General features: G+C 40.8%; 1 protein-coding gene and 1 pseudogene across 1 annotated transcript in view; both read left to right on the forward strand.

Annotated features, from left to right (window-relative positions):
- ADRA1B (adrenoceptor alpha 1B) overlaps positions 1-12,399 on the forward strand; it is a 65,653-nt gene that overhangs the window by 12,530 nt on the left and 40,724 nt on the right. The window lies entirely within an intron of this gene.
- Positions 8,753-12,399, forward strand: part of LOC129392305 (tigger transposable element-derived protein 1-like) — an 11,515-nt pseudogene continuing 7,868 nt past the window's right edge.

Here is a 12,399-nt window from a genome sequence, read left to right on the forward strand (position 1 = left end):
GTCAAATAAATAACTACGATAATTTGAAGTAGTGGCAAGTGGAAATATTTCAAGATATCTGCAACAAACATAATATAATATCGTAAATCTGATTTCTGTGGGCGACAAATCCTGCTAATTCTACTGTGGCTTGTTGCCTGCATTCCTGTGGAAGAAAATGCTAACTTTCAGCCAAAGTTTAATTCTTTAAAAAAACTAAAAATAAAAAATAATTTTTCCCATCCAAGTTCAGGGACTCCCTAACCCCAGAATAAGAACCCTGTCCTATGACATTATAAAGATGTACTTCAGGACATGAGGTTTTCTATACTTTTTTCTTTCAAATTATATAGTCTTAGGACCACAGGGAACTTGGACTATGCCATTGTGCTTTTTAACTGTCTTGCATGATTACTTGTAGCAATTTTTAAATCTACTTTCTTTATTTAAAAATAGTGCATAGACTTTTATTTAAATCAAGAAGAATTTTTTAAAAAAGAAAAATCATTCTACCCACACCAGACCCCAGGTCCACCTCTATCCAGCACTCTCAGTCTTTTTTCCCAGGAGCAAACACTGTTACCAGATTGTGTATAGTTCCAGAAATATTCTATTTATCTGTAAGCATCCATATACATATGTATGTATGTGTAAATATTTGAGTGTGTATGTGTGTGGAATGTATGTTTATATCCTGTTTATTTTTACAAATGGTGTCATTTTATAAACACTATAGTGGAGGTTATGTTTTACACTCAACAGCATATCTTGGGCATAGTTCTCTGTCAGAATGTATAGTTACTGCTTTCCTTTTCATGGCTGTATAGTAATCTATCTATGGAATATCCTATTCTATTTAACAATTTCCCAGCTCATTGACATTAGGTTATTTTTGGTTTTTCCAAACTAAAAACAATGCTGTAGTGAGTACTATTGTCTATGTGTCTGTGCCCACATATTCAGGATAAATTCCTAGAAAATGGAATCACTGGAGCAAGAAATATTTGATATTTTAGGTTTAACCTGATTATGTTCAATTTTACTAAATAAGGAATTTTAAATATATTAAAATGTAAAGTTGTTAAATAGGTTAGATCTGTCGTGTAGGAGGGTTGTCATGATATTTATGTGAAAAAGACAAGTCATAGGGTTTTATGTAATCCTATTTTTAAAAGCTATTAGTCACCTCCAGGGGTAGAAAGAAGTGAGGAGGAGTAGATTATTAACTTTTTTATACACCTCTGTATTTCATATTTCACATTATTTCACGTGTGTGTGTGTGTGTATGTATACACAAATTACATCACCTAGTGCTTTTATCACTAAGTATCAAGTGTGAACTTCTTGCCATTTCAATAAAACTGAATCATTTCAGTTTTTAATTTGTATTTCACATCTTTTAAATGATGTATTGCAATCCATAATAGAAGGTACCATAATGTATTATATATAACCAATCTACTTATGACAATAGTGGTCATATTTATGTAAATAGATAAGACACACACAAGGTATCACATTCACAAGGCCCAGTGTAGAATGAAAAGAATGTCCCTCTCAGTTCCTTGGTCCCCACCTATCGAATTCCCCTCCCTGGAGGCAACTATTAATATCAGTTTCTTGCACATCCTTTCAGAGATATTCTATGCATATAAAAATGTATTTATATGTTCTTTTTAATAGAAATAACATGCTATTCTGCACTTTGCTTTTTTCACTGAACAGTGCATCTTGGAAATTTTCCACTTCAGTATAAATAGAGCAACCTCATTTTTTTTGATACTGCATAGTATTTCTTTTTTTTCCAAAAAGACTTCTATAGAAGGACATTTAGGTTGTTTCAAATCTTTTATTATTACAAACAACACTGTAGTGAATATTCCTTTACATACTTCACTATTTCCCACATTATATGATTAAAATCCTGAAAGTGGACTCTTCTGAATAAATTTTTTTTTAATTTTTATAAATACTGCCAAATCATCCTGCATAGAGATTGTACCAATTTTCATTTCCTTAACTGACATTTGAGAGTGACTACTCATTCCCTAACAGTTTGTTATCAAACTTTTTGATCTTTGCCAACTTGATACGTGAAATATCTGTGAACGAGGTTAAGCATCTTTTTGTATGTTTGATAATCCATCCCCTCTTGATGTACAATTGTTTTGAGTTTTTAGCTGTGACAAATTTTCTTATACATGCATTTTTTTCTTTAATATCTTTTGTACACTTGCCCTTTAGGCTTGCCTTAGGATAAAATCCACTTTGAATGGTTAGGATCAAAAGGTAGACTCATGTGAAAGGCCTCAGACACATATTATCACATTACCCTCTGGGAAGGATGTAGCAATTTACACTCCCACTAAGCATGTTTCAAAATAGCTGAAGAAACCACTTTTTATGCTGATAGTTCCTCACTGCCTGGGGAAGTTTCAGACATCTGCGTGACAAGTCAGCTTCCCCTCAGAGGTGATAAGATGGCTTGAAAGCTTCAAATCCTTCCAACTAATTTGGTGTCAGCCTTCCAGACTTCAGGGCTAGCAAGCTGCCCTCTTGGAATGCAACACCCCATCCATCAGGGGAGCCAGAGCAAGCAGCAGCCTTGGAATGTGTGTATGTTACCCAGGATCTGAGAACAAAAAGCAGTCACCCACAGTGTGTAAACGGATTTGATCTTTCACATGGCTGCCAGGGCCACCACTATCCACATCAGTGGTTCGAGGCTCTGGGGCTGATGTACTGATTAAAAACCATAACAAAATAAGATACTCCCCCCGCCCCACCCCAGGAAAACAATCAACTTTGAGGCACTCAAGGATGAGTTAATAAGGAAGGATTCCTTTGGGCCAACCATGGGGGCCTGTGCTGATCCAGGGAACTCAGTGGACAGTCTATATTTAGACAAGGGCATGGCAAATGCACCACATTTTAGTTGCAAAATTCAAATTGGCTCGGAAGATGCCAGCCTCACGAATGGAAAATTTAATCGAGCACTGCTTAAGAAGTAAGGAGATGGCATGTTGAGCAGATTCTTCTGGGGAAAGAGGCTTTTTTGAGAGGCAGGCAATGAGCCCTGGTCAGTCAGGGTGGTAATTTAATCCCGACCTTGAACTGCTAGTCAGGATGGAGAGGCAAAGTTATTTTCAGACTGTACTAAATCTAGAGGTGTTGGAACCAGCATCCAGGACAGGGCAGGGAAGAGATGAACTCTGACCCACTGCCACCAAGTTGGGAGATCAAGAAGATCCTAAGCCAGGAACTGAGATCAGCCAGGGAGTCTCAGAACCTCAGGAAAGCCTTTCCTGCCACCTGTCTCTGTCACTGCCATCCCACCCCCCGCCCCTCATCCAGTAAAGAGGGCTGGTACCTTCACTTTTCCTTTCCTTCCCTTCCCTTCCCTTCCCTTCCCTTCCCTTCCTTTCCCTGCCCTTCCCTTCCCTTCCTTTCCCTGCCCTGCCCTGCCCTTCCCTGCCCTTCCCTTCCCTTCCCTTCCCTTCCCTTCCCTTCCCTTCCCTTTCCTTTCCTACCTTTCCCTTTCCCTTTCCTTTCCTTTCCTTTCCTTCCTTCCAACATCCTTGTTAGCCCTTCACAGGTTCTGTTTGGCTGGCAGCTTGGAGTACTAGAAAGAACAGGGACATTGAAATCAGGCAAATCCAGGTCTGAAGTCCTGACTCTGCAGCTCATCTCTCTAAGCCTCAGTTAATACATCTGTAAAATGAGACTGAAATCATCTGCTCATAGGATTGGAGTGAGGAATAAATAGGAAAATGAATGAAAAGGACTCAGCTGGGTGCCAGACATGAGTAAATAATTCAAAAACATCAGCTATTAATGTATGTGAAGCCTCTAATATAATATCACCTTTGGAGGATACATTTAATAAGAATCTGTTGATAAATTGGGATTATGAGTAATTCTATAAATGGGCTATGTCTTTGGGGGAAATAAAAATGGGACCAGTTCCTTCTCATTAAAAGGTTGGGGGATTAAAAATAATTTGAGACACCCATGACTTGTCCACCCAGATTTAACCAATGTTAACAGGTTGTTGAGTTTGCTACCTATCTTCTTTCTCCTCTTAAATAAAATGTTGCAAATACACCTAAAAGGCCCCACTCCTCATCCCATTCATCTCTCTCCTTCTCAGAGGCAATCACCAGGATGCATATGATTAAGCAAGATGCTCTTCTCTACATCTTCCTAGATGTGTCCTCTTAGAAGGGATGAGGGGAGTGGTCCAAAATGAGGCCTTGGATTATGTCAGTCCTGAGTTCAAATTCTGCTCCTGCTTCTTTACTAGCTGGGTGGTCTTTGGCAAATTGCTCAACCTCTCTGTTCCTCCTCTCCCTCACTCTTCTCTAAAATGGGACAAATAACACCTACTTCACTGGGTTTTGTGAGAATGAAATAAGATTATTCATGTAAAGCAGTGGTTCACAATCAAGGATGATTTTGCCCCGCAGGGGACATTTGACAATGTCAGGAGACACTTTTGATTGTCACAACTGGGGTGTGCCACTGGCATCTAGTGGGAGAGGCCAAGGATACAGCCAAACATCCTACAATGCACAGGAAAGCCCCCCACAGCAAAGAATAATCAGTCCTAAGATCTCAATAGTGCCAAAGTAGAGAAAGCCTAACATAAGGGCTTAAAAGGGCTTAAAATTACTTATTCAATAAACAATAAAAAATTATGATTTTTTTTATTTGTTAAGATATTATGTTAGACCCTTCCACGTGCATTATCTCACTAGTATTCCGTGAGTTGGCCCTTTTTGGTAAAAAGAATGATAGAAGGCAAACACTGTTGCTTCTGCTTGTCTGAGACTCTCTGTCCTGCTTGTTAAAGTGGTAAACTTATTGAAAATATAAAATTTCAGGCTAATAGATTTGTTGGAAGTTGTTACTCAGAGCCTAACCCCTCCTTGTCTCTGTGAAGAACAAATTGTGTCCGCACTTTCAGCCATAAAATGGATTCATTTAAACCACAAACATCCCTTCAACCTAAGCAGGCCCAAGGACTGGCATGGCAAAAAATTAAGGCATCATAATTAAGCCTTTTTGACCCCTGTTCCCAAGGACTGGATCCCAAAACCTCAAGAAACTACAGAAGCGGGGTAGAATATGGGGAAGAGGAGAGAGGCCAGAGCTCTGCTTCTCTGATTCACTCCAGGCTTGGATGGACTCCAAATGTTCTGTCCAGGGATTAGAGCCACTGTTACACACAGAGAGTACCTACTGTGAAAGGCCTTTGCACTGAGTCTCTAAGTGTGGTCCCCAGCCCGGCAGTATCCACATCACCCAGGAACTTGGTAGAGATGACACCCCAGACCTACTGAGTCAGAAACTGGGGGTGCAGCCAGGCAATCTGGGTTCTCAAGTTCTCCAGGTGATTCAGATGCACACTCAAGATTAAGAAGCAATAACCTAATAAGACCAGATCTCACTTTCCCTGTGGGTCCATTTCCTGTTGCCCACGGCCCTCCCTGCTGTAACCACACAGCTCTCCAATACCTATTCCAAAGTGGAGGAGCCACTCCTTACTGGCATTTCTCCTGGGCTGGAAGCTTCACACATATTCTTTAACTTTCGCAAAAATATAAAGAAGATACCATTATTCCTTTTTCCAGATGAGAAAATCCCAGCTGAGAAACCTTAAACAGCTTGCCCAGGGTCATACCTACAGAAAAGGGCTGGAATCAGGATCTGAATCTAGGTCAGCCTGCCACCAAATCCTATCCTCTTAATGATGACATCACACTGCCCATTGATGATGAAGAGAGACAGAACATGTACAGATCAGCCCTGCTGGGGCCAAATTGTAAGCCTCGCCAAGTTAGTCTTTAGACTAACTTTAGAACCCCAATCCTCTGTCCTGGGGTTCACCTGCCCATAGGTGATCCCCTGGGATGCTTAACCCCCAGTGACCTGATACTGCCCCTTAGAAGCCAAGGCTGCCCACACTTCAGTGCTCTTCTAGCCTTTGTCTGATGTCCTGGGACTTCAAATCCCCACTCTTCCTCTTACTAGCTGTGTGACTTTGAAGCTGACTCAACCTCTCTGTGCTCCTGTTTCTCATCTGTAAATCAGTTATAATAATACATTCATATCAAGGTTGTTAAAAGGATTAAATGGGATAATAAATATGAAAATATCTAGCCCAGTGCCTCGTGCATAGTAAAAACTAACTCTTCTTTTGTTTTTTTTTCCCCCCATGCTTTACACACTAACAAATATCAAAACTACTCAGTCCAGGGTTGATTCTACTGCAGTCTCATTTATTGGCTAATTAGCTAATATGAGGAGCTAATCTTCACTAAGGTATTAATTCATAATAATGGTTTTCTGTGTTTGCCTCCAGCATACCATTTGCATTTCAACCAGGGGCCCTAAGTCCTTGAAGTTGTACATCTTAGGAGGGATTAATGATGGAAGGATTAAGGAATATGGAAGGCCAGTGGGAAGCCTTTCCCCATCCTTCATATTGTTCCAATTCAACTCTAATAGACAGGGAATCCCAGAGACATGGGAAATGGGATAAGAAAGGGAAGTATGCCTTCAAGTTTGCACCTGGCTTTGAAGAGAAAAATGAGCTCCTGGCATCTGAATATCAGGATAGGTGGGAACAATGCAAAAAAAGAAGTGAAATCAAAGACTAATGAGCCGTTTGCCAACATTTAACACAATTGCTTGGTATCTGCATAGTTGAATGTAATAAAGCTTCATTAAAAAGTAGTTATGGGGGCTTCCCTGGTGGCGCAGTGGTTGAGAGTCCGCCTGCCGATGCAGGGGACGCGGGTTCGTGCCCCGGTCCGGGAAGATCCCACATGCCGCGGAGCGGCTGGGCCCGTGAGCCATGGCCGCTGAGCCTGCGCGTCTGGAGCCTGTGCTCCGCAACGGGAGAGGCCACAACAGTGAGAGGCCCGCGTACCGCAAAAAAAAAAAAAAAAAAAAAAAAAAGTAGTTATAACAACTAATAAGACTCTAATTAAATTACCTTTCACTGGGCAAGCTGCTTGTGAAGTCCTAATTAGGTTATTTGCTGCCATTGGCCTAGCCTGGGAACAAAAGAAGATTCTCTTATGTCTTCAGGGATGCCTAGAAAGCCAGATCTCTAGACTTATGCAAGAATTGATAAGAGGCTCTAAATCTGGGGGCAGCTGGTCTGAGACTTAGCTCTCCAAAAACCATGATGTGTGGCCAGAGTGAAATCCCTTAATAGGTCCCACTGCTCTTAGGAGCCAGACAGTTTAAAAGATGGAAAAGGTATTTAAAGATGGAAATTCTCAGAATTTCATTTTACAGAAGAGGTCCTGAGAAGTGATTTATTCAAGGTCTTCCAGCAAGGAGCAATGTGCCCTTCCCCCAACCTCCTCCCACCATGGTCTGGAAAAGACACAGAACTTGGGCTGCTAGCATGTTTTCATTTGGGAAGGGAGAGAGAAACAAAAAGCACTGGATTCTCAGGGGCTCCTACCTTTGAAGCTGTGTGTGTGTGTGTGTGTGTGTGTGTGTGTGTGTGTGTGTGTGTGTTGAGAGTGGTTCAGTCCCAGGTAAACTGATGACCTACTTACAGTGTGTGGGTTGAGCTCTCTCCAACACTGTCTTTGCATTGGTGCCACAATGTCTTCCTAAAACATAGATCCGGTCACGCCAGCATCCTGCTGAACTACCCAGTGAGTAACTTCCCGGTTCCTGAGTGTGGCAGAAAAGTCTCCTCACAACTGGGTGCTATCCTCCCTCATCACTCAAGACTGAGCTTTGTGCTCAACAGACGGGAATCCCAGCTCTGGCCTCACTAGCTGGGCAGCCTTGAGCACATTTATTTCATCTCTCTCAGCTTCCACTTTCTGCCTATAAAATGGGGATGACATTTTACTTATCAGGGGAATAGGAGAATTAAGTGACAATAAAGCAGGTAAGCCACCGTGACCTGTGCTATTGCCTCTCCAGCCACACAGGAGCGCTCACTCTCCCTTCCCTGAACACACCTGGCTCCCTCACGTCTGAAACCTTTGCACATGCTCCTTCCTCTGCCTGCAACGCCCCTCACCCTCTTCTCTGCGTCATGAATTCTTCCAATTCAGATGTCCAGCTCAAATGTTATTTCACCTTTGCAGTCTTCCACAGCTCCCCAGGCAGTGGCTACTCCTGTCCTGTGCTTTCCCTGGCCTCGCTTCACCCCTATCAGAACCTTGTCACACTGGGATGAATGGATTTTTGATGTCCTTCTCCCCCAGGAGTCTGGGTCTCACCCAGCACAGGCCTGGCACACAGTGAGAGCACAGTAAGTGAATAAAATCTTATCACAGGTACTATGAGAAGAAGGGACTGTGAACAAGGAACAAGATCGGTTCCACTGTCACTTTTGCTCCTGTTCCCAAAGCGGAAATATAAATAAATTCCATGTATGTGCACACACACCCCCCTCAAGATATTAGCAGTAACTACCTGTAATTGTTTTTGTTTTCTTCTCATGCTTCTCTATGCTGAATATGTATTGCTCTTGTAATAAGAAACTAAACACTTCTTCAAATCGAGTGAGCTGAAAGCATAAAGGAGGTATGCAAAGGGCTGATTTTCCAAACACATCTCTGAAAAAGTTGGGAATTTCCTGAATTTCAATGTGGTGCGGTTCTGATTTAAGGCCTTGTGGTCTCTGAATTTCTTCTCTGTGATGTCTGTGACAGGAGCTAGTTTGGAGGTGTGAGGTGCAGACCAGAAGGCAAGTCACTTTCTCAGTGTCTTTAAGGTGACCTTTTGGGGAACCATGAGTTTTTACAGACAGGAGAGAGTAAGTACTCTTCTGTCCAATATAGTAGCCATGGGCCACAGAAGACGAATCCAACTTATTATTCATTAAAATTAAATAAAATTAAAGATTCAGTTCCTAAGTCACAGGAGTCACATTTCAAGTGTTCAGTAGCCATATGTGGCTGTTGGCTACCATACTGGACAGCACATCATTGCAGAAGGTTCTACCAGACAGCACTAAATTAGTGTGTTTCTCAGCTTGCTCCAAACATGGCTGGTGATGTCTCAAGAGAATAAACACATCAATTTTCCCTTTGAATATGTTATTTCTTGCTTAAATATACATAGATTTCGATATAGATATAGATATTCGTGGCAGTGTAAAATGATGCAGTGACTTTGGAAAACAGTTTGGCAGGTCCTCAAAAAGTTGAACATAGAGTAGCCTTAGGACCCAGCAGTCCCACTTCTGATATCTACCCAAAAGAATTGAAAACATATGCTCACACAAAAATCTGTATGTGAACGTTCACGGCAGCATTTTTCATAATAGACAAAAATTGGAAATAACTCAAATGTCCATCAGCTGAAAAATGGATAAACAAATTTGATATATACATACAATAGAGTATTATTTAGACAGAAAAAAGAATGAAGTACTGATATATGCTACATGGATGAACCTTGAAAAGCATATGCTAAGGGAAAGAAACCAAACAGGTCACATATTTTGTGATTCCATTATACGAAATGTCCAGAGTAGGCAAATCCACAGAGAGAGAAAGTAAATTAGTGTTTGCCAGAGGCTGAGGAGAGGGGGGGATGGGAATGACTGCCAGTGGGTACTAGGTATTTTTTGAGGGTGATGAAAATGTTCTGGAATTAGCTGGTGGTGATAGTTGTACAACTCTGTGCATACATTAGAAACCACTAATCGTACACCTTAAAAGGATGAATTTTATGGTGTGTGATAAGTCTCAGTGAAGCTGTAATTAAAAAAAAAATACTCTTCTAATTGGGAAACATCCTAAATGTCCATGTATAGGCAAGTGAGGAAAAATCCCTGACACATCCATACAGTGAACTTCAATGCAGCAGTTAGAAAGAATGAATTAGATGTAGGTAAGAAAGATTTTCAAGACAAATTGTTGCAGGGGGAAACAAGTTTCAGAGAGTTGCTTACAGTATAAAATGTAACATTTTTAAAAAATCCCAAATATTCTATTTCCTATGAGTGTATGTATGAAAATACAGGCATCTTGTTGCATTTCCCTTTATTGCACTTCACAGATACTGTGTTTTCTACAAACTGAAGGTTTGTGGCCACCCTATGGCAAGTCTGTGGGCACCGTTTTTCCAACACCACTTGATCGCTTCATGTCTTCATGTCACATTTTGGTAATTCTCACAATATTTCAAACTTTTTCATTATTATTATATCTGTGATGATGGTCTGTGATCAGTGATCTTTGATGTTACTATAGTAATTCAGTGGCGGGGGGGAGGGCACAAACCCTGCCTGTGTAATTAAGACTTAATAAATATTGTATGTGTTCTGACTGCTCCACCCACTGGCCACTCTCCCATCTCGTTCCCTCTCCTCGGGCCTCCCTATTCCCTGAGACACAACAATATTGAAATTAGGCCAATTAATAGCGCTACAGTAGCCTCTTAAGTGTTCAAGAGAAAGGAAGAGTCACACATCTCTCACTTTAAATCAAAATCTAGAAATGATTAAGCTTAGTGAAGAAGGCATGTGGAAACCCAAGATAGGCCAAAAACTAGGCCTCTTGTACCAAACAGTTAGCCAAGTTGTGACTGTAAAGGAAAAATTCTTGAAGAAAATTAAAAGTGCTACTCCAGTTAACACGAGAATGATAAGAAAGTGAAACAGTGTTACTGCTGATGTGGAGAAAGTTTTAGTGTTCTGGTAGAAGATCAAACCAGCCACAACACTGCCTTAAGCCAGAGCCTAATCCAGAGCAAGGCCCTAATTCTCTTCAATTCCATGAAGGCTGAGAGAGGTGAGGAAGCGGCCCGAGAAAAGTTTGAAGCTAGCAGAGGTTGGTTCATGAGGTTTAAGGAAAGAAGCCATCTCCATCACATAAAAGTACAAGGTGAAGCAGCAAGTGCTGATGTAGAAGCTGCAGCAAATTATCCAGAAGATCTAGCTAAGATCGTTAATGAAGGTGGCTATACTAAACAACAAATTTTCAATGTAGAGAAAACAATCTTATGTTGGAAGAAGATTTCACCTAGGACTTTCATAGCTAGAGAGTCAATGCCTGGCTTCAAAGTTTCAAAGGACAGACTGACTCTCTTGATAGGGGCTAACGCAGCTGGTGAGTTTAAGTTGAAATCAGTGTTCGTTTCTCATTCCACAAATCCTAGGGCCCTTAAGAATTATGCTAAAATCTACTCTGACTGTGCTCTATAAATGTAACAGCAAAGCCTGGATAACAGCACATCTGTTTACAACATGGTTTACTGAATATTTTAAGCCCACTGTTGAGACCTACTCCTCAGAAGAAGATTCCTTTCAAAATATTACTGCTCATCAACAATGCACCTGGTCACCCAAGAGCTCTGATGGAGATGTACAATGCGATTAATGTTGTTTTCATGCCTGCTAACATGACATCCATTCTGCAGCCCATGGATCAAGGAGGAGTTTCTATTTCAACTCTTACTATTTAAGAAATACATTTCATAAGGCTGTAACCAGCATAGATAGTAATTCCTCTGATGGATCTGGACAAAGTCAATTGAAAACTTTATGGAAAGGATTCACCATTATAGATGCCATTGAGAACATTAATGATTCATGGGAATAGGTCAAAATATCAACATTAACAGAAGTTTGGTACAGCATGGTATTGGCCCAGAAACAGACATATGAATCAATGGAACAGAATAGAGAGCTCAGAAATAAACCCACACACCTACAGCCAATTAATCTTTGACAAAGGAGGCCAAGAATATACAATGGAGAAAAGACAGTCTTTTCAGCAGGTGGTGTTGGGAAAGCTGGACAGACACATGTAAATCAATGAAGTTAGAACACACCCTCTCACCATATACAGAAATAAACTCAAAATGGCTTAAAGACTTAAATATAAGGCATGACACCATAAAACTCCTAGAAGAGAACATAGGCAAAACATTCTCTGATATAAATCATACCAATATTTTCTTAGGTCACTCTCCCAAGGCAATAGAAATAAAACCGAAAATAAACAAATGGGATCTAATCAAACTTATAAACTTTTTTTAACACCTTTATTGGAGTATAACTGTTTTACAATAGTATGTTAGTTTCTCCTTTACAACAAAGTGAATCAGTTATACATATACATATGTTCCCATATCTCTTCCCTCTTGCGTCTCCCTCCCTCCCACCCTCCCTATCCCACCCCTCTCGGTGGTCACAAAGCACAGAGGTGATCTCCCTGTGCTATGCGGCAGCTTCCCACTAGCTATCTAATTTACATTTGGTAGTGTATATATGTCCCTGCCACTCACTCACTTCGTCACAGCTTACCCTTCCCCCTCCCCATGTCCTCAAGTCCATGCTCTAGTAGGTCTGTGTTTTATTCCCGTCCTACCACTAATCTCTTCATGACATTTTTTTTTTCTTAGATTCCATATATATGTGTTAGCATA

The sequence above is a fragment of the Physeter macrocephalus genome, chromosome 8 (genome assembly GCF_002837175.3).
Source record: "Physeter macrocephalus isolate SW-GA chromosome 8, ASM283717v5, whole genome shotgun sequence".
Classification (NCBI taxonomy): Eukaryota; Metazoa; Chordata; class Mammalia; order Artiodactyla; family Physeteridae; genus Physeter; species Physeter macrocephalus.